Here is a 23712-nt window from a genome sequence, read left to right as displayed (position 1 = left end):
GTCTCTATTGCAGATCTGCCTCACCCCCCCTCTCAGCTCCAGCTGAATGATACTAGGCTGAGAGTGAGACCAGAAAAGAAAGACAGGAGTTAATGTGAGGATTCACACAGAATGCCAGACAAAGTGTTTGATAACATTTACCATCCATTCCTGATTTTAAAAAAGGATTCTTATCAAAGTAGGGATATGTGAAAGGATATATAACATGATAAATAATGTCTATTTTATGCCAATAAAACATACTGAATTGGGGCAGACGCTGCTGTTTGCCTCACAATATTCCTTAGTCTTTGTCCTTCTCAATAGAACCTCAGTGGGGTGGGGGGCAGCCAGTTGCCCAGGTAGGATGCCCCATTTCACAGCTCTCCAAGTGGGAGAGTCAGGGGCAGCAGGGCCAGATTGAGCCAGGACCCCATTTGCTGAGTGGGCTTTGGAATAGGAATTAAGAAGCTGGCATCTGAGTTGTGGCTCTGTCACCTATTGTCTGGGGAACCTTGTGTGACAGAGGTGACCTCTCAGAGCCTCAGTTCCTTCACTTAGAATATGAAAGTTTTGAGCTAAATTACATCTGAACTTTCCAACTATGATATTATAATACTTTTTAAAAAGTTTTATTTAACAATATCATCTGTAGAAAGTGGTTTTCTACCTCCCTCCCTCCTCCAACTTAATTTTTACTCTTCTCCTATTTTAAACAACATTTTCTATTACTTGAGGTCCTAAGTATTCTGCCTGGTAAATGGCTATGGCTTAAAAATCTAAGCCCTGTGTCATTATAATCTTAGAACAGAAAGATTGAGAATGGTAGCTTGTTTTTACAAACAGTATTACTGGGTTTGGCTCCCTGAAGTATGATGGCAAAATGATGGGTTGAGTGTATTTACTCTAAGCTGAACCCAAATATTTGGGTATATTTTTACATGACAGACTCCAGGAGATGGCAGGGATTTTACCAATACTACCTTTGAGACAGTTAGTACCTGGTTCACTGGAATATCAATAAATATTTGTTGAACCAATGAATAAATGGGTCAAAGATGCTCTAAGAGAGTGGGGAAGAGTGCATTCCAGTTTTGTAGCTGTAATAATGGGGCAATTTTGTAACATAAAAATGGGCCAAACCAACTTGGAAATTCTCCAAAAATCTATTGCCACAGCTGGCATTTGTAAATCAGAGACTTACATCTCCAAAAAGAAGCTATAAACATCATGAAGAAGTGTTAGCCAATGGAATAACTCGATGACAAAAGCTTAGGGAGGGAAAATTTGGACCAGTTAACATCTTTCCTGATGAATAATTCAGGTCATTCCTTAGTGAGCCCTCCACCCCTGGCCCATACTGCCTTGCCGCATAATTATATCATATGACTGGGCTCCCTTAATTCAGTCTCCACCTCAGTTTCCATTGCAACCCTTAGCATGATTCATTCAAGAGCTGGAGATTAGTTTATTGACTCTGATCCTCTCCTCTTATAAACAAAAGACCCATTAACTTCAGAAATTCCCCATTTGGTTCTCCAGCAATATGTACAATGTGATCTCACAAACTCTGGAAACAAAAGAACTCTTAAAACATATATTTAAAAGAAAACGACACAGGTGCCATTGATATGAAAATGAAGTTGCACTTTTAAAGGACATGACAATAATCTGCTGAAAGACTAGGCCCTAAATTTAAAATCTCAGGAGGAAAGGGATAAAAAAACTTCTCAGGGGAAGTTGGAGTTCCTATGGCCAGGATCCTCACAGAACTTAAACCACTGATGATGTAACTGGCCTGTTGCTAGGCTACTGCTTCCACACCTTTAGGCAATAAGCTATTATTGCACTTTATAGAGAGAGTGCTCTATAGAGAACTCAGCCCAATGCTCTGGGCGGAGGCAGAGACGCTTGTGCTCGACCTATCTCAGGGACAACAAGCCGGGTAATTAAACCCTTTCACCCCAAAGAACGTTTTGCTGTTAATTTCTTTGGTCACATTGAACCCATAGTGAACTTGCCTGGGGCTGAAACCCATTGGAAAGACAATATATTAACTGAAGTTTTGGCATCTATGAAATAAAAGTGAACATTTTATAGCATTGGTTCCACTTTTTCCTCACAAAAACTATGACCTGAGATTACCTTAGACTTCATTTTCATTTTGTCCTTCAGAAAAAGAAACACAATGTACCTGTATTCATTCTTGACAGTCGTTCAAGATGGAATGTTTTCCAAAATGTTAACAAAAATAAAACAAGTCTGATATAACCTTGGTATTAATACAAGTAATTTCTTTCTTTAGAATGACTTTAACTTTACATGATCTCATACTACCTTCCAACTTTGCATGTGGAAGGGTATCATGTAATGAGGCTATAAAGCTCAGAAGAATCACATTTCATCTAAAAATGGAAGTTAGTAGTAAACAAAGCTGCCTGATTTCTTTGGGAATGGAGCAATATACTAAAATGTAAACATACTGTAAACTGAGCCTGGGCAGAAGGGTTGGAAATTTGCTTAATATAAAGATAGAGACTCTCCCAGCCATCCACTGGAAAAAAGGAGTGGAGCCCCCAATTTGCTGATGATACTTAATATGCCCAGTATTAGGGATACTACCCCCATAATTGCCACTCACCGTAGATTGAAGAGGCTTGGCCAACTGGCTTTTCTATAATGAGCCAGACACCATTTTGGAGATTTCAACTGAAATCTAAGGAGAAGGAAGAAAAGAAATGAGATCTTGGCTATGAACGATTTATCAACCATTTCAGAAAGGAGATGCCGGCAGCCGTCACTCAGGTCGACAGAGAGCGAATCCCTCACCACTTAGAACAGATCGGCAGCGCCACATTACGTTAGCTCTCTGCAGACGCGAAGCCTTATGCCTTCCATCAGTAGCACCTGGTCTGCTCCTGATGGACGAGCAAGAATAATTAAAGGTGTCAGAAGATTCTGGAAGACATCCAGGTGACAAAATTCTCTGGGTTGAGTACAAAGTGAACAGAACTTAGGGACACATGTACTTGCTTTCACTTTATGCCTTTCCCTGTGTCTCCCCCGGGAATATGCCGTCATTCAGAAATCGCTCGTCGTGGCAGGAATGGGGTCTGGGCAGAAAGCCTGGGGACAGAACGGCATGGATGGGGCCTCCTACCCAGCCCATGCTCTTTCCACCCCTCAGCTGCACGCGTCTGTCAAATCACACATGGTATGTACAAGTTGGTCTTTAAACCAAACTGAGCTCATGCCTGAAATATCAACACATGGCCAGGCACAGCTAGATTTAAGACTGCCAATTCTTGAACTCTACAAAATGAGGTTTTGGGGGGAAATTGTACTTTTCAGGCCCTTTTAGGAGAGTACCATATGTAGTCACAAAGGAGACTTGATAAACTGTTAGGCAGGAGGAGTGAAATGCCCGAGAGTATGCTCGCACTGCCTTTCAGAAGTCCCCACTCCATTCACTGCAGGACAGGAAGAAGTAGGCAACATCCCGGTCAGGACTGGATCTCCTAAAAGCAGAAGGAGACATTGCTCAGCAGGTAGATCCATAGCTCTTCTCCCACACAGTGCTCAGCCTCCTCTCTAAATAAATGTCAACCAAATATTTAAATGATATTGGCTTGAAGTGGTGTTAAATGTTTGGCTTGACCCAAGGCCATTTCTCTCTCCCTCAGCCCGGAAAGAAGATGGTGTGCCTCTTGGCACAGAAGGAAACAGCCTGAAAACAAGGAAGCAAGCAAACACATTGAACAACAACAAAAATGTTTGGGGCTCTAAATGAAGACTTGAGAACAGTCTGGAACTGAGCATTCTCTCTGTACATGAAGGAATCAGAAGGCAGGGAAAGGCCTATTTCAGGAAAATCTAGACTCATCCAATGTTTCAGTAGAAAGAGATTAGAAAGTCTTTAGTCTGCTGTTTGGAAATGTTTTCTTCATAGAACCCCTCTAGTTTTATTTTGTTTTTGAAACAAAATGTTAAAGGAGGACTGACAGTGGGACAGAGGACTACCTAGCTCCTCCTGTGGGGCTGAAGCGGGGGCTGAAGCCTTGACCGCAGAGACCTCCCGGATGGCCCTCAATGGGAGGAATTCTATTGGAACACATTACCAGCAACTTTAAATTGTAAATTATGTTCAACTATTATTCCTAGACTTCTAAAAGTTTTCTAGAAAGGTTTTAAACAAGACACTATTTTTAGTGAAATTTTTTTTTAAATGATGTTTTCAAACTTTATAAAAATGGTTTGTATGTTGCAGATCTTGAAGTACAAAAACAATAAAGAGAAAAAAGCAAATAAAAAAAAATACAATTCCATAAGTCCAGAGCTTTGGAAGAGCACAATTTGAGCAGATTTTTACAAGTGATAAATGGGCCTCAAAGACCTTATTCATAAAAGGTTATGAATTATGAAATAAAAAGAAAGTGAAAAACAAAAAATCAAATTGAATTTAATGTGTTGGGATATTCTGAAGGACCATCACACATGGCGCCTGGTCCCAGGGAGCATTTCATCTATCAGACGGGAAAGATGTGCCTGGAATAGGTGCAGTTCTGCAGTGATGTCAGCAACAAGGGAAGCACATGAAACATTCTGGGAGCTTAACCTAGAGGGAGATTCCATTCAATCTTGGATATTCAAGAAAGGTGTTTCTTAAACAAAGTCTGATATCACATGCCACTTGGGGTATAGAAGAGAATGAAAACAGGTGGATGAGGGTCTAGCAGAAAGATCAATAAATAAAAACTCAAAGTGTGTATGGGCTTATAGTAAGCAGTTAGAACTTGCTTGATGTGCAAAGGAATTCTTGGAAAATGAGGAGTCTGATAACTACTTCATCTTAAGTACCTACTGAAAGAATTTAACTTTTCTCCTATGGGTGAATCATTGTTTTGAGAGGAGGAGTGACAAAAATCGGAGATGAGCATGAGGAAACAGTCTGGTAGATATTTTCAGAATGGCTGATGGTAGGGACAGACTTCAGAAGATTAAATAGTGACAGGACAAGAAAGAAGAGGTGCATGTGTGGTCAGTCACCACTGGATTCCAATTACAGTTCAGTCAATATAACGGGACCATGAGTCAGTGGGCTGCCACATAAAAAGGTCCGTCAACCTCTAATGATAAAGCATAGAGTGTCATAAAGGGAAAGGACAATATGGGTCAGAATTTTGGAGTTCTATTTTCAACTTATTTGTAATTTCTAACTTAGTTCCAGTTTTACTTACTTGACTGAATATGAGTATTACAAGAGATCCCTCTTACTAAGAGGCGAGACAATGCCTGTCCCTCCGGAAGCTTGGGAAGAATTGAGATAGTAACATGGGTATCACCTCACTCTCCGAGGTCACAAGACTGGGTGCAAATGAAACATGAGTGGTATTAACACCAAAAATACCTTCAAGGCCTCAAAGGGGAGTCCCTATCTGCAAAGTTAGAGCCTCAGCCCTTCTGAAGTCTGTCCAAATTATTTCTGGTACTTTCCAGGTAGAGTTGCCAGATTTAGCAAAGAAATAAGTACTGTAAGATGCCCAGGTGAATTTGAATATCAGATGCACAATTTGTTTAGTGTAAGTATATTCCAAATGGGGTGCCTGTTTTGATCACCTGCTCTCCTTTCAGTGAGGGAAGGATAAAAGCCCCTGGAGTTGTGAGGATGGCCAGGAACGTGACACCTGACACTGGACATTTGAGATTGGCAGCAGTGTGTTAGTCACATATACTCACAGTCCAGAGGAGGAGCACACCATGTGGGGTCACATGGGGCTGCACTGAGGAACGGAGTGGACAGAACTAAGAAACCCTGTAGTATTAAGAGGGTGTGGTGACCCTGGTTTCTGGGCAAAGGTATCATTGGCTGGTGTGAGTACCTCTATGGGTTGGCAGGGAACTGAAGCCCGTTACTGGTCCCCAGTAATGATAAGGAAGGTTGCTTGGCTTGGGCGTGCCATTTGTAAGAGTGTAATGGTGGGGGGGACTTTACAGTGAAACTGTTTGAGACCCTACATTTTTAAATGTCAAAACAGCACAGAATATTGATTTGGGTCCTTATACTATAAATCATTCTTTATCTGGAGTTGAATTTGAAGTGGATGTCCCCTATTTGGCAGGCTTATGCCCAGGGGTTGCTTCACATCACCATCCATCAGCCTCCGTTGACCACTTGCAAGGCTGTCGCCCTAGTGCCACCCACAAGGGTCCACTCCGGCCCCACCTCTCCCACCACCAACCACCACTCTCCGCACGTGCAAGCCTGTGAGCCTGGCTCTCAGGGCCCGGATGCTGCGGGGTCTGTGGCTCCTACTTCCATGCTGATGCCTCATTCTTTGATGAACCTAAAGATTCAAGCGGTCAGTTACCAAGACTCGAACTCTGTCCAGAAGCGTAGTTGCCTTGGCTTCTGTCCCCAGCCTCTGTCTTCAGGGCTTAAGACCCATCTTTAGGCTGAGATAAAATGGACATCCTTCTGTCTTTGTTCTTCCTCCAGTGTTTCATACACAAAAATATGAACACTCTTCCAGACACCCAACATGAAAATGCGCCCAAGGTCCCCAGAACCTCCTGACAGCCCAGATTTCCCGGGACATGTGTGAAGACCCCACATGTGATGCCAAGAGCTGCTCACAGGTGGCCAGGTGGCCAGTGACACGTTCAGTTGTGTTTTCCTCTTGGCTCTGTGGGAGGCTGGAGGGAATCAAGCCTTGTGTTCTTTGTCCTGCGTTCCTGGTCTCAATTGATGGTTAATGGTTGGATGTAATGGGACAAAATGTCCTACATCCAGAGGGGGTAGGTACTTGGGTGGGCTGGGGTTTGCTCTGACAGCACCGTAGGAGTTAAAGGCTTTAAGGTTGTTTGTTTGGTCTTCAACTGGCAGAAACTCCTACCCCTGAGAAGGAAATAGGAGCATTTATCAGGTGAGCCAGGGATGCCGGCTGAGACAGGACACGGAGGGCTGTGTCTCTGAGAACCCCGGGAAAGGACTCGCTGCCGCAGCATGGGAATAGCCAAGCTACCTGACTTCCAGTGGCCACGTGTGCTTGCAAAGTAGTCCGCTGGGGAGGACCCCAATTATTATTCATTATTTATACAACAAATGCCTATTGAGGACCTACTCCCATCAGCACTCTGGTGAGCACCTAGACATTGGCTTTCCAAGCTTGTAGTTCAGTGAACTGTAAGCAAGCTAAACAAGCGTCAAGCTTCTAGCTGCTTACAGTACTTGGTGTTTCTACCAAGAATTCATACAGAAGCATAGAAGGCAGAGTGAGATTTTTAAATATGACCAAGTGTGCACTAGCTTAAAACTCTTCCCTGTTTCAACATTACTTCCAGATAAAGACAAAATTAATGACTGTGTTCTTGAAGCCCTGCTTTCTCAGGCCCCCACTGGCTTCCTATTTCTCATCTTGCTCCAAACTGGATTCCCGAGTCTCTCACAGGGTCCCGCTGTTCCCTTTGCCAGAAGTAGTCGGCTTTAGCGAATATGTCTATGTTTGCAGAGCACGACACTATAAACGTGAGCTTGAAGGCATCGTTCTCATGCAGGCTGTCCATTCCTTTTCTTTTCCCCCCTTACTTTCATACAGATGAACATAAGATAATACAACTATGTAACCCACCTGTGGTAGCCAGAACATGCAGTGAACTTCAGTCCAACTGCCTGCTAATGCAGCCGCCAGTCACGTGCGGCTATTGAGCACTTGGAACGTGATCATCAGAACTGTACACTCTGGATTTCAAAGATTTAGTATTAAAAAAAAAGGAGAGGGGATGCAAAATATCTCAAAATATTTTATATGGATTATTTGTTGAAATGATGTTTCAGATTACTGAATTAAATACAACATATTACTGCTAAAACTAATTTCACTTTAAAAATGCTTCTTTTTCATGTGGCTAGTGGGAAATCTAAAATTACACACATAACTCACACTAGGACGGCTCTGTTCGAGCTCTTCTCTGGTCTCACTTCTCCAGGAAGACTTCCTGAGCCCCCGACCATATGACTCCCCCCAGTTCCATGTTCCGGTGCCCTCTGCTTACCACTCGGGCAGCACACTCAACTGTGTGATGTGGGCTCACGTCTGTGCCCTCGGGACTGTGGGCTCCTTGAGGACTCTCTCTGCTCATCACTGACTGTCCACATGTAATGCAGCACTTGCTTATATGAGTACATATTACTCACTTCACAGTACATATTAGTACATATTGTAGCTGAATAAATAAATGAGGGCTGTTATACCTAAAGACACTGTTAACTGGCTGTTGACACAGCTAGGCATGAAGTCTGATAATGAAACAATATCGGGATTTACAAATTCCCATTTGGCTAGAGACAGTGATGATATCATGAAAAGTAAAACTTACAGGAATCAAGCCTAGTCCAGCACTCAGATTCCAAAAAATCAATTGTATTGGTAAAGGATGGGGGGACATTTGAGTTTATGTGGGTCCCGGATTTGTAATGAACTATAAGCTCAATGTTAGCCATAATGTGAGGCATTACTGTGACCTGTGACAGTACAAATTTCCTGTTCAGGTAGAGATGGGAATCTTCCTACTCAGCAGTAACTTTGCCAGGTGATGCCTCGTGTGCTATGTATCCCTCAGGTGGTCTTCACAGGAGTGAGTCCAGAGGTATTTAGCCAGTGTGGAGAGGGGCCTTGACACCAAGATGTATTTAGAAAAGCTGAAGGAAATGAGAATGTTATAGGAAGAATAGACAGAAGATGATAGGAGTTTTTCAGATCTTGGAAGCTGTTTCGCTGAAGAAGTATGCTGAGTTGTTTGTACTGTTCCAGATGGTGGCACCAGGGGCTGTGGGCAGCAGTCACGGAGGACCAGTTCTCAGCTTAAAGTAACCTCATTTTCAATGAGTATTCCCCAGGGGTTCAACATGCCACACCACAAAGTAATCAGTTCCTTGTTATTCAGGGGAATTGAAGCAGAGACTAGGCGATCAATTTGGTAAAAGTACCCTAGAAGGGTTTCCTCAGGTTTGGCTAAATCGTTTTGTGGGGCTGATAACAAAGTGAGAATATGAGGCTCCTGCCAGGGGTAGGGAGTCCCCAAAGCCCTGTGTCTGGGTGGCCCCTGAGGGGCTGCTGCTTCAGGGCCAGGGCGCACCTCACACCTGGGCTGGGGTGGGTGAGAGGCTCCTAGGCGCCACCCGGGTAGGGGATTGCCATCCCCGTGCCTCTTCCCCAGGAACAGCAGGGCAGGGACAAGGCCCGACCGTCCCCTGAGGGCGGTGAGGAAGGCACACAGCAGAGGGAGCTCTGCTGACCCTTGGGTGGCTGCGATCCATGGGTCGAGGGTGGGAAGGAAGCAGAGCAAGAGCCCCTTGCCGGGAGACTGGGAGGTGAGACCAGGGACGGATTGGAGCTCCTGCCCCCTGGAACACATTCGATGGTCATATCAGACTTCACCGAACAAAACGCCAATCAAAAGATAAACGTATTAAAACTGTCAACACAGCCACTGCAGAGCATTAAACTTCAGAGGACCCCTCTGAGAATGGGACACTGGATGGTCATCTAATGAGCCTAAGGGGTTTTGGCATGAAGTCCTTTCGGGAAAACAAAAGGAGTGATGGCTTATCCTTTGGCCATTGGCCTGTCTGGTTGGGAACTGACTGGCGTGAAGGGGATAAAGATGATAATGAGAAGACAATGTCAGCTGCAGCAGAAGAAAGATCTCCTGTTCCAGCAAGTGATCAGATACTCCAAGGAAGCCGGGGCAGCCGGGTGGGGCAGGGGGAGGCCCTGCTGAGTGAATGATGAGAGATGCCCCATGGAGACACATGGGGGGCCCTGAAGAAGGGACCAGTCCTCTACTGGGCTGAGGGCAAGCAGATGAGGCGTCACCTGATCCCAGACCACAGGGCCATCTCTGCCTTCAGGGACATGGACCCCTGCTCACACAGCTGAGATCAGTTTCATCCCTAATAGAGCATGAGCACACAGAATATTTTTCTTTGTGCCCAAATCAAGTCCTTCCTGCTGCTGCTGTATCTTTTCCTCTAAGTTCCCTGTACTCTCTCAAGTATTTGCCCCGCAATTGTTGAAGAATTATGTTCTCCTGGAAACCGAAAAAAAAAAAAAAATCACACCTGAGGTTCTATTGTCTGAACTTAAGTTACAATAATTGGAAACACAACTGTCTTAAAAAGCAGCTGGAATCACCCTTATTTGGTCATTATAATATAAAGAAGTTTCTACCCACTTCTGCTCTGATACCCTTAGACACAGCTAATTGTATTTATTACAGAACTATTTTTCCACTGTCTCATATGGAACAGCTTTTGAAGATTCCTGTGAGCCGCAGCTGGGAAATTCCTTCTTTGAAGTGCCCCATGTATTCATCTTTGGTCAGTGGCAGGCTCTTTCTGCTTAGACATTTTATACTTTTCACAGTTATTTCAAAATCTATTTCATTCCAGGTTGAGTCCATTTATCATATTCCCATTTTTCTTTCCCCTCATTTGTCTCACTGGCATTCTGCGAAGTTCATCAGAGTACATGTTTTTTTATTTCTTCTTTTCCTCTCGAGTTGTATGTGGAGCCTAGAAAGATACTAAAAGCCCCCCACTGCTTTCAAATGTTCATACTCCAGTTTTTCCATGGACCCCAACTAGTTTATGAAAGTTGGAGGCTGAAACATGAGTAATCTGCCTGATAGTAAGACCAACTGCTCTCATAGATAAATCTGCAAGCGAGTGATGCATAGGAGACTATCAGCTTGATTCTGTTTAGAATCGGAACAGCTTCTGTGCTTGGTCCCCTGGTTGCTAAATAGGGCTCTCCCAGGCTTTCTCAATGGACCACTTCTGCCCATGGGAGAGTTTTGTATCACACTGTCTAGGTGTGAAAGGAAACAAACTTTCAATTTCAGTGAGAAGTATCCTCTTGGAGTAGCTACACAAAAGGGGTTTTTTTCTAAACTCATTTTCACTGAGTATCACCAACTTTATTTGATTTAATCAGGAAAAAAGGCAATTTGACATGATGGAAATCCAGATAGTTGAGATCTTGGGACCCTTCTCTTACTTGGTATGATAGCAGACACAATGTAACTCAGCAAAACTTGCTCACCTCCTCACCGACAGAGGGCTCTTCACGAGGCAAATGACCCCTAAGTTTGCATGAATCTTCAGAGGTAATGTCCTCATGGTACTTGGTGCACATCAGAACTCCTGTGGGGTATTTATTCTCATTTTGGGAATCTTATTATCAGATAATCACTGGGAAAAGAAAAGAAGTGCCCCCAGAGAAGGAGAACCAGAATGGCTCAGAATCTGTACAGTGAGTTGAAGTACAGGGCCTGTGAACAGTCTTTTCTCAAGAGGATTTGGGAGACACTGGGCCAGAGCTGGGAAGATGGAGTGGAGATACTGTGGGTGTCTTCTAAACATAAAATTTGTGCTCCAAAGTATTTTTCTGATGGTAGAAGTTTTAATCCTATCTATAAAATAATTCAGAAAAGAGTATAAAGGAAAAATAAAAATCAATCTTCATCCCTTTACAGTATTTTTATAACAATGAAATTACATCATATAAACAGGTCTTTTGACTAATCCTACATGTATCTTGCTCCAAGCAAGTGTATGCTTGCTATGCAACCTAAATGTTACAGGCAAATTTAATGTAGGAAATGAAACCTCCCCACATTCTGACATTCCAAACAAATGCTCACAGATTTTAGGTCACTTCCTGACATTGTGTTACGTATTGATTTGCCCGTTTCTCTGGTGTTTATGCCCTGGTGCTGTAATGTAAGCTCTGTGAAGGGAGAGCCTGTGTGGTTCTGCTCTTCCATCCTCAGCACTGAGCATAGAGTGTAGCCTCAGTAAGTAATTGTCAAAGGAACGGATGGGTACATAGATGAATTACTGGTAACTCCCAGAATTAGGACAGTATATACAAATATGATTTCAGACTCTTAATCATATTGCTTATCAATATGTGACAAAATAAGATGCTTGTTTAGTTAAAAAAAAGCAAGAATAGCAGGAAAAAAGACAAAAAAAGGGAGGAAGAAAGAAAAAAGGGGAGCACCATAGGAAGAAACATTATTATTTTTCTAAAATAGGAAAAATGATCTCTCATATATATTTTCATTTATTTATTTCTAGTGAGGTCTTTTCTCATTTCTGGAGGACCTTAGGTTTATCAACCTACTGTGCTTTTTATCTTCTAATTTACAAAATTAAACTTGTCTTTATTATTTCTTCTCTGCTAAGTTTAAAATTTTTTTCCATTGTGGAGCACCTAAACTGTCCATTTTAAATTTTCTTGCCTACCTTTGTGACATCTAATGTTTTGTTTTCACCTTTGAATACTATTTTAACCACACACTGCAAATTTTGATAAATACTATTGCTGTTCTATATATATATATATATATATATATATATATATATTTTGTGGTTGTATTTCTTTTAATTTTCTTTATTTGGTAATCATTTAGGATATTAATTTTTCATTGGTGAAAGCATATAGAATTAAACCTTTCTTTGTAATTAATTTATATTTCGATTGTGTTTTTGTTAATCTATGTTTCACATTTTGATATTCATTAAGTTTTTGTTAATGTCCTTATATATGATCAATGTTTAAAAATGTTCTAGCAATGGTGTAGTCTTGGCTGAATATGGAAAATTCAATATATTAAAAATGATAATCCTTAAACTATTAACATCCTATACCTATTTTTTTCTGATCCATCTGTCAAGTTTAAGAAATATAAAAAGTCTCATTAGAATTATTTTTATTAATTTCTCAGTGTTTGCTTTATACTTATAGTAATTATAATTTGGCATCTAAATACTTGTAACTCATATCTTCTTTGCAGGTTATATTTGTACTGATTTTGTCAAATCAGTCTCTTTCAGTTATTACAGGCATTTTCTACCTTGTTAGGCCACATCAAAAACTAGCTCCGATGCTTGTGGTAAAACAATAGTTCCATTGATTCCTGATTGCAACAGGTGCTAGACAAACACTGGGAAGATACACTACTGAGCCGTTCTTTTATGTCACTTCTGATTTATTAGAAAGATATATTGTTGGTGTCCCCAGAAATGAATCTTAGTACCTGTTGATCAATTGAGCTCCATTGATCTTAAACTTATAGAAACTCCTCTAGAAATGCTTGTGAGATTCAGTTTCCAGTGTTGAGATACTTTCTTGGTTTGTTTTAAAGGAAAATATATGTATATTAATAAGATAAAGTATGCCTATGAGATCAAGGAATGAGAATAATCCTATCAGATGACAGAATGCTATGTAAGCAGCAATGAGACCTAAATGCAGGGATTAAAACCATCACAGAACTCAATGGAAAGTCCTTTTAAGTTTAAGAATGGGAAAAGTAATCCCTTTAGTCTGTACATGGGACAAGTTGGAATTTAAAAGCTAGGTATGTAGGTTAAGTTTCCCCCAGCAGTACTCTGTAATTATGAAATTCCAAATTTTCAATTTGTATGAAGGCAATTTGCCAGTTTAACTAAAAAAGTGTATTCTCTTAAGATCTGGGTCACAGGATTTGGGCAAAAATAAAGGTGTCAGCCTGTGTCCCTGGAGTTAGCATCAGAGTGATAGATGACAAGTTATGTGAGTGGCAGCATTTTAATAATCTACGATGACACACACATAATTCTGACCTCCACTAATTGCTTCTCCTTAGACAGAAATGCCTTAAAAAATTCCCTCACTCCTACTAATGCCATAAACGTATTGATATCGCTCCCTAGTAATAACCTATTGGTATTGAGATTACTCCCTAGAGTAACTTTTAGTTCTTTTGTCTAACCCAGAACTTTTCCAAAGTGACATACCTATCAAAACAACATCCTAGAGGAGAAAGCCAATCATCTATTAAAGGAGAATCAACCAAAGGTGAGAAGAAATCAAACATGAGTGGGTCTCATTTCAGATGCAGTCTGATCTGGAGACAATCTTAAAGTTGGTATTTAAAAATATTTGGGCAATTCCCCATGTTTATCTTCCTCATCAACACCCTCAGTTTGGAGGTCTGTGTGATGCATGCAGTGCCCACCGTCCACACCAAGGTAAAACCCAAAGCTTTGCCTTACTTTGAGAAGAAAGTCATCAGCTTGACACGCTGTTTGTTACAATGAAAATTCTTCATATAACCATCTGTTTCTTATAAATGTGTTTATTTGCTCACCCTCAAGGAGCAGGGTTTTGGCTAAGCAGTGCCCAGTTGCAAGAGAAAAGTCATGACTATCATCAGAATCTTCAGGAGCTGATAATGAAAGTCATGCTGTTTAGTTTCTTCACTGTATAAATCCAGACATGCAGATCTTACTAAAAGTTTGTTCAGTGACACATGTCGATGTATTCACCGTCTTCAACTTTTTTTTCAGTCCTGTAAAGGTTCAAAGGTGAAAACACGATTATTTTTACAGTAATATTTTTGTTAAATGTCTCTGCACATTATCAAAATATCTGGTTTAAAATTAAAAGTGAAAATTACAAACATCTACTGAAGGTCAGGACACAAGGGGATGGTATTCTCAAACATTGTCTTGGGTACAATGAATTGGTTTGGCATTTATTGGCATTTTAGGAAAGTAATCTGGTAATATCAACAGCAAAAACACATCCTTTGACCCAGAAATCTACCGCAAAGTTTTATGTACCTTTTAAAAAGGTTAAGCCATATCATTTATCCTGAAAGAACATTATTAAGGGAGGAAAATGTTACAATTAAATGTATAGTATAACCTGACTTAGCAAACAAAACTAGTTTTCCCTATATATCATTTTGTTATTAACATTGAATTCCCTGACATGTGGTGACAGGGAGGAAAACAAGATCAGGAGAGAAGAGAGAGGTTAGGAAAAATGAATTTTTTCTTAATACATTTTTAACATTTCAGTGGTTGCAGCAAATTGGTTAAGTTTTTACTAAAATCTGGAATAAAATTTTGGCCAAAGATATACTAACTTAAATAAAAATACAGAGAATGTCAATATAAAAACCAAAATGAGAACTAGAAAGAGGCACAAAATATTACTTCATTAATTTGGGGAGTTTATTTGTAAATGGACTAAGTAGATGTTTACGGAGCACCTGCTCTGTTCCGCGTCTGCGATGGATGTTTCCACATTTATCTCATCTAATGCATCTGGTGTGGTCTCAGATGTGTCACTTGATTTCATGGTTTCTTTGTAGACAATGTTCTCAGTGATGGCAAAGAAGAAAATTTAGAACATATGCGATCCTGAAATTTTAAAATTGGTTTCTGTGAATTTCACAGAACAGAGCTCAAAAGAGTATGGACAGGAAAGAGGAAAAAATAAATCAAAGAAAATTGTGAGCTGAGAAACCAGGGTCAGTTCTGCCTAAAGACTCATTAAAAAAAATCTTTTAGCATAGTTTTAATAAAATCTCTGAACAGGGCTGTTTGTGACACACTGCTGATAGTTACTTCACTTGATTCTCCACGTTCTTTCCCTCCTTTTCTTCTCCTTACCCCTGTGTGCTCACCTCAAAGCGATCTGTGGGTTTCCTGAATCTTGGGGACTGGGGTCACCATGTGCCTTCCCCAGGAACAGCAGGGCACGGGCGTGGCCCTGACCCTCTCCTGGGGGCCTAGGGTGATGGCAAATGGCAGACCTCCCTCTGCTCACACTCATGATCAGCATGGCCGTGATCCATACGTGCAAGGTGGGAAGAAATCAGGGCAGGAAACTTTTGTGGGGAGGCTGGGAGGTGGGACGAAGGATGAATTAAACCTCCTCTGAGATAACTGTGAAAAGTATAAAAGTACACATATTCACTCAAAGCAAAGTTCTTTCCCTTAAAAAACTAACCCCAAATGGCTCATCAGTAATGATCATACTGTTTGAATTCACATGGGGTCATTAACACATGATCTACTTTAGAACATAAACATCTTTATTCATCCCCAGTATTGAGCCTTCATAAGGCCAAATCTGGTGGTAACACTGCCAAGTAGCTTGGTTTACCCAGAGCTCCGGTTTTAACATCCCCAGAGATGACAGGACATAGTTATCAGGAGACGGGGCTCCAGAATCTAATGAGCAGAATCCAGACGTGAGGCTGAGAATGCCCAGTCTCTGGTCTTGTCTTGGCCAGGGACGCCCTGCAGTGTGAATCCTTTTGGCTGGATTTCTTTTTCTCCATCGTGATCACCGAGTGCACCCTCCCCCTGAGCCTCCCCTTCCTTGTAGCCTCCACCTGAAACCCAAACATTTGTTGCCTGGATATCTTCAAGCTTTGGCTTTCTCTTGTCATCCTTTAAATGTCAAAGCATTTGAATATAAATGGTTTGGTACATGTTAGGGCTTTCATGGCATCTACAGCTAAGATCCCACTTCTGCACTGTTCTGTCCCCATAAAGAGCACCCCTCTCCCTCTACCCCACAGAGTGCCACTCACATGGGCTACTGTGTGAATGAATGTGGGAGGGTTAATAACACAGAGGGTGGGCAGTGAAGACTGACCATATTATACAAATGAAAACAATTTCCAATTTAATGTCAGACATTATAGTTCTATGAATGTATTGGTTACTTCCAGAAACAAGAACACTCTTATTGGCCATGACCCTCTGTAGAGCTTTCTGCTAAGGTCTCTCTATACCAGGGATTCTCAATCTTACCTATGTATTTAGAATCCCCTAAAGATCTTTTAAAAATCCAATGCCCAGGCCTTACCTCCTAGCAAAGTAAATAAGAGTCCCTTGGGGTGAGGTCATCATACGGGTAAGACTCCCCAGTTGATTGTAGTATTCAGCAAAGTTTGAGAACCACTGTTCTATGTATTTCTTATATTTTCCTCTTTCCTTTTCTCAGACCCTGAAGTCTGCTTTCTCAGGGTTCCCAACGAAACCAAATTTTTTTCTCATTTCATTAGAAGCAATTCAGATATTTTATGTGTGTATGTATATATGTATGTACACCCATCTTTTTGGTCTCATACTAACTCATCCATGCTGTACCCATGGGTCTTCATTTTTTTCTCCATAGGGTGTCCCAAAATAGGCTGAAACAAAAGAACAATTTACCCCAAAGGCAAATTATGTCACTGGCTGAGAAAGCAGACACAGCTGCGGTCAGTTTTAGTTTAAATAGAATTTTTTTTTTCTTAGCAGTACACGTGGAAAAAGTTTCTTGGAACTCCTTGAAAATTAAGGGCTTTGCACATCTAAAAGCTCCTCCTGTTTTGCAGTGCCCACCTCTCCCTCCTTGGGAGATCACAATTTCCTTCTTCCCAGCAGTGTAGGCTCTGAGAAGGCTGTTCTCACCTGAAACTCACAAAACCAGACCCTCCAAAGTGAGACCCAGGGCATTCTCGCCATGGTGCCTGGGGCTGGGTAAAATGAACTGTTAAGTCTTTTTGATCTTTAACTCCTAAGAGTCTGATTTCCCTGCACATGGGAGGAGGGCTGGAGTGGGCTGACCCACAGGTGTGATCTGAACTTGACTAACCTCTGCTCTCCACATCTGTTCTCTTCGCCTTGGTGTAATTTGGCATTTTAATAGACACTTTTATTGAGGACTGGCCAAGAACAGATGCCAGTGAGAAAGTACGCTTTTCTACAGCTTCATCTATCCAAGTCTGTTCCATCACCCAAGATTTAGCCTTTCCAGAACAAACAATACCATCAGCCTCTACATCCAGGTGCCTCGGGGGTCTCCCAAATGCCAGCGAGTGCTTGCGGTTGTGTTCTTGAAAGGGAAATTGTGAAAGCAGCTAGGAGCTGTCCGGGACACAAGGTTCCCCCAGTCAAAGGGATGCATTTGTGCCTTCTAAGTTAGCAATATAGGTGGTCTTCTAAAACTTAGAAGGAAATGGTAATGTTCTGTTTTATAAACCACAGCTTCTCAGCTCTGGAGTTGTAAAATACTGTTGCCTTGTGATAATCAACTGTTCAATGAGTCATTAATAACAACATTTTAATGTTGATATGTGTGAATTATTTACTTATTAAAATATATTCGAGTAGGTTCACAGTTACTCCTATGTTAAAAAAAAAAATCTGTCCCTTACCTGGATTTCAATATGCTTCCTTGAGCTTGACAGCAAGGCATGGAGTTAGAACAAGTGCCTGGGACTCCCTCATAACACGAGTGTGCCCATGGTGATGGATCACACATGCCATCCATCATATGTGTGGGGGAGAAAGGGTGAGAACTGTTGGGATAATTAATGAGGGAATAGGTAGCTAAGTTCAAGAAGACTCCAGTGAAAATTACATGAATGATCACCTTCTTCCTACCACAAGTTGTTCCCTTGCTTGAGTTAAGATTTCTATGCCTAAAAATTATATTCTTTGCCTTCTCTGCTTAATAGTAATTTATCCACTATCCATTCAGATGTTTATTTATTTTACTGTGGGGCTTGGGTATGGCTCTAACACACAATCACTCATCAGATTTTCACTGAGTTTAATTTATTGCCAAGTAAATCTCTTTTCTAGTCAGAACTATAGAGCCAGTAAGAAAGGGCTTTGCACAATTTGGATTCAAATATTTGTTGATGGAATAAATGAATGAAATAACCTGTCATACATAACCTGCAAAGTTTGACAGGAGGAGGTTATCATTTCCTGAAAGCAGGGCATACACTTTTTACCCCTTCCTGCTACCACTTGGTAAATTTTCTTGCATTTCTCCTGTTCTCAGAGAAGAAAGTGAGATTGCTTTGATGAACTGTTAAGCTACATGATGAGGACAAGTCTTTGCAATCAAGGTGAGAAAAGCTGTCTTCCCATTGCAGGAGAGGAGTGACCCCTAGCCCCAGGGTCAGTTAGACCTGACTGTGGCTGCCTGTTCCTGCATGCCTGTGTCCCCCACTTGCACAGTAGCTGTTCTTACAAAGTCAAAAGGCCCTCCTCTCCCGTGCACTGTAGATTATATTCCTTGACCTCTCTTCAGGTTTTGGAACTACCAAGCCTTTCCTTCTTAAACTCATCTCCATGACTTTCATGATACTACCCTCTCCCAGACTTGTACCAACTTCTCTGACTTAACTGTGTCTCATATACTGATTTCTTTCTCTCCCTGTTTCCAACTATGGAAAGTACTGGAGTATTGTTCCTAGCCTCCTGCTTATTGCTCTGTCTTTTTCTTTCAGAAAATTCATAGCTTCTGTCCTCATCTCTATTCCTTGATGCTAAAAATGCCTGAATCAGGATCAAAGGACCCTGAGTCCTTGAGTCTCAGCCTTTTTGTCCAAATGGACATTTCCACCTGGAATACTCACTGTGATTTTCAAATTCAACTTAACACAAACAGAGGTTACCAGCTGCTACTGAAGCCACTCACATCAAGAGAATTGCCCAGGCTTCTGTCAGAGAAGCAGAAATACCGGGCAGGGTATAGATGAAGAGATTCATCACAGAGTTTGCCTTTACCACGTGGTGAGAGCTGAGTAAGTGGTGTGTATACAGCCATTGTGTCTACCTCTGGTGTTGGAGTTTGAACCCAGGAGAGCAAGCAGTTAGGAAGGAGTGACGGATGCCGAGTGTGACAGAGAGAGGACAGATGAACCCACATTTTTCTCTCACTCCTCTAAGTAGTCAACTTCAGTCATGTGGCTGATGTACTGGAGCCCGAGTCATGGACCTAAATATACAGCTGGCCCAAGAGTTGGGCCAGGAGGAAACCTGACAGCCTGCATGAGCTCCCACAAACACCTAAAGCTGCTGATCGAAAACATGGTGCTGCTCCATTGCTACCTTCCGCACCTCACACACATCCTCTGTGCCCACCTCCAAGCCAGCAACACACAGGAAAAAGAATTCTGAGAAGCAAAGTTCTAGCTTAGTCACGTTGACACCACTGAGCAGTGTCACCCCACCAAGTGCTATTACTGTCCCCTCCAATCAGTCATCACCTTTCTCTCCCGTAAGTGGGTGCTTTAGAATGTTGACTTTTTATTTAGCCACCATGCTATTTAAAAACTTGCAATGATTTTGCACTGCCCAGAGCAGTGGTGTTTTTATTTTTCTTTTTAAAAACTGTTTTCTAAAGAGATTTTAGGTGTTCTGGGGTAGGGGTGCCCAGCAGAGAGAGAGCTGTGGGCTCCTCATCCCTACTTCACCCAGGACCATTTGACCTTTACCTGCCCTGGGTATTGAACTTCCCTGCAAGACTTCAATTGTGGAAAACTTGCCTGCGGTGCTTAAAGAAAATGAAAAAAAGAGAGAGAGACACACAGAAGAGAGGAAGGAGAAAACTGAAAAAGGAAGGAAGAGAGAAAGAAACTGCTACCTTAGAGGATGAAGTCTTAACTCCGCAGCCGTAATCCTCCATATTTTCCCAACTTTGTCCCCTGTTACAACCCCTGTGGGGACATCTCTCCAAAGACTGAGGTCGTTTTCAACTTCATATCTCAACTCTTGTACTTTCATTTACTTTTTCCTTTTTTTTGGTGATCTAGATGGACACATCTCCCTCGGCGTTCCCTAAGTCTGCTGTTGACCAATGCTGTCTCTGCATCAAGATAAAGAGGTGCAGGCTTATATCCTAGGAAAGGGGAAGATGGCAGTAGGATTCCATTTCACTTACACACACAAACATGAACATACAATCAGTATATAGTTTTATGCTCAAACTTTTATGTAAATGGCTCTGTATCTACACATTCACATAAAACTATCTGATCAAATTGGATAAAGATAAAAGTATATCAGAAGCCATTTAGGAGAAAGGAAGAGAAATGTTAGCAGCATTTATTAAGTGCCTCCTATGCACTGGGTGTCGTAATTATTACTTCATTGAGTTTGCAGAGAAACCATAAAATGTAGGAATCATAAGCCTCATATAATCAGTTTATTGAGGAGTCAAAACTCTTTGTGGGATAGTTTTATTTTTTTTAATAACCTCTCCCACCACATTCTCTATTCTGGGCACTGGGGATGTTTAATGACATCTCAGTCTGATTTTACGACTTTTGGGTCTCTTTTGGTTTTTTGAGTGTCTCATTTGAGTTCTCAAGAATCCGGCTTGTTTACTTAAAGCATTCCATCTGATGCCTAATCCCCTCTGTCTCTTCGCTGCTGCTTGGGTGGGCTAACCTGAGGCTGTGGTGGCTCCGGGAGAAGGCATGGCTGGGTGGGCTGCTCTCACATAGCTCCCCAGCCCTCTCTGTGCTGTGTCCTCCTGCTTCCCCCAGCTGTGGTTGGAAGGAGAGAGAGAAGACAGACGTCTTTTTACTAAATGCTCTTAATGAGCTCACCGTCATCGTCCTGGAGAATTAATTACACATGCTGTTTGAGAACATTTCTCTGCATTCTACGTTTATGAGTGGTGGTTCCAAGATGCCTACTTGACAAGGGACTCATCCAGGCAGTTCTCTTAAGTATTTATGGGGCCTGGTGAGATCTGCTCCCGTTACTTGGATGGGTGTGTCTCTGTCCTCACGTGGAGGCCATCCCTGGTAAGCCTGTTACGTAAATCTAATCTATGCTCCATAGCTGTATTTTGAGCTTATAAGTTTCCATTTTGGATACCTCCTTGGAACTGAGAACTTGAAGGAAGAAATCGAAAATAATAAAGATAAAGCCTGTGTGTGTTTAATGGAAAAATCTGCTAGTGTCATATCTAAACCCTCTGCAATACTTTCACTTTTGATGAGGAAAAGGGGAAGAGGTGTGAGGCATTGGCATTTATCGCCTCTGTAGCACTAGTGCCCCTGAATCAATGATGATATTTACTGAGTCATATATACTAATTACATATGTAATCCATATCCTGCTGTGCTTTGTGTTGGCTGAAGGCAGAAGGTGTATCTAAACTTAACAATTAATATTTCAATATTTGATGGCTGAAATAGTCCCTCCATACTTACTAGATCTTCTGGGGGATAAATGCTCAATTTATCAGAGTTTCATCTTGCCCCGTCCACTTTTCTCCGTACGTATGGGGGCACTTATGTGACCTCATGGCAACGGGTGGAAGGGCCTCAGAGCCGTGTATTGACGTTGTACCTGGCTGCTGTGGTCCCTTGGGAGGATTGACCATTTGGGGGACCTCGTGGGTACTCGTAGCTGTAGTTCCTGATCTTGGCCCTTTACTTCTGTAACTAGTCCCAGTATTCCGTGTCTCTGTTTTCAAATCCAAGTGGACATCAGTCTTAGCACACTGGCATTGTCAGTAGGGTTACGGAAACTTCTGGATCCCCACACTATACTTAGGACACGGGCCCCATTCAGTAGTGTCGGCTCGAGTTTATTTGTCTAAGTGTCTCCATCCATCAGTTCTTTTTAGAAGCTTATGCTCTACACCAGGGCACAGCAGGGGAGCAGGCCACTGGTCTTGACCTTTCAGGGTTCCCCACACTTACATGGACATTTCTACAACTTTCTCTCTTTCAGAATCACCCCTAAGAGTGTGGAGGAGAGGTTTTATGTCTCATCTCCTTACTCTACCTCACTTGCTCTTTCTCTTCCCATATGTCTCCAGGCTGGAAGCTGCCAAACTCCCAATTTCTATCAGGTACGACTCCCTTTTCCTCCTTATTCCTAGGGGGGCAGGAGGCTTTATGACTCAATGAGATACTGTGGGGCAGGGAGAGAAACCAGCTTAAAGATAAAGACAGACATACTAGGTGAGATTTTTTAAAATGTTATTCCTGCTTCTCAGTATTAAGTACTTTTCGTATATTACTGATATAAGACTTTAAGAAAATGTCAATGAGTTTAATAAAGGGAGTCTGGAAGGGAAAACATCTCTGAGCCTCTGTAAATTCTGCTGTTCTAACCCTTCAGCCAACTATAGGGAAGACCTAATGTCCCAAACCAGCCAGGCCTTCTGTGAGATGTGCTGCCTCTGACCCACACCCAAACACAGATGTTTACACTCTCTGAGCAGAAATCTATTCTGAGATGCATTTGAACCTGCATTTTAAAAACTCATGTTTACAGATGGTTCAGTGAGAATTCAAATGAAGAACAAATTTCTGAGGCTGTAAAAGCAGGAATTCAAAGTATATTCTTGGGAAGTAAATGCATAAACACATGTATAGTCTTTCTTCTGTATGTGAGATAGAGATTGAAATTCATTATCAAGAGTGTCCACTATTCCTGTTATCTTATGTTAAGCTTATGGATTAAAACTGAGAAACAGAAAATTCACTATCAACAGTGTACACTATTCTTATGAAGTAACAGCTGCATTCCCCAGGAGATCAACAATGAGTTAAGTTTAAAACAAACTCTGGAAAAATTGCTATTTCAGTGAATTTTACATGCTCAAAAGAGTGAGCATTTTTTACTCTTTGTAAGAATCCATTATTTTCAAAGATGTGGTTTGCTTATGGCTGGTGGGAATTTAGTTTAAATTCTGAGATCAGCTTCCTTTCCAGCACTGGATTTAAATTCTTGTAATATAAATGCTTCTGCCTAACTTTATTATGTATGTAATAGTGTTTGCCATATGTGGCCACCGTCCCTGTCCTCAAGAATTTCCAAGCTTAGGGATGAGACAAGTCATTCAACCAAGAAATCATTAAACCACAGGTTTAACTACTGCATGTCTAATGGTGGATTCTGAGGGTTTGATAGGGTTGGATCATCAAGGGCTAGCATCTTAGATGTTATAAAAGCAAGGCTTGTTTGGGAGAAACTGTTCTAGATTGCTCTTTTAATAATGGAGATAAAACCATATGCTGAAAAGGGGAAAGGATGAAACTGGGAGTCAATGTTTCATGTCAGTGAACAGAAGA

Source organism: Manis javanica, chromosome 4 (assembly GCF_040802235.1).
Source record: "Manis javanica isolate MJ-LG chromosome 4, MJ_LKY, whole genome shotgun sequence".
Classification (NCBI taxonomy): Eukaryota; Metazoa; Chordata; class Mammalia; order Pholidota; family Manidae; genus Manis; species Manis javanica.
The sequence above is the reverse complement of the archived record's forward strand: the minus strand, read 5'-3'. Positions refer to the sequence as shown.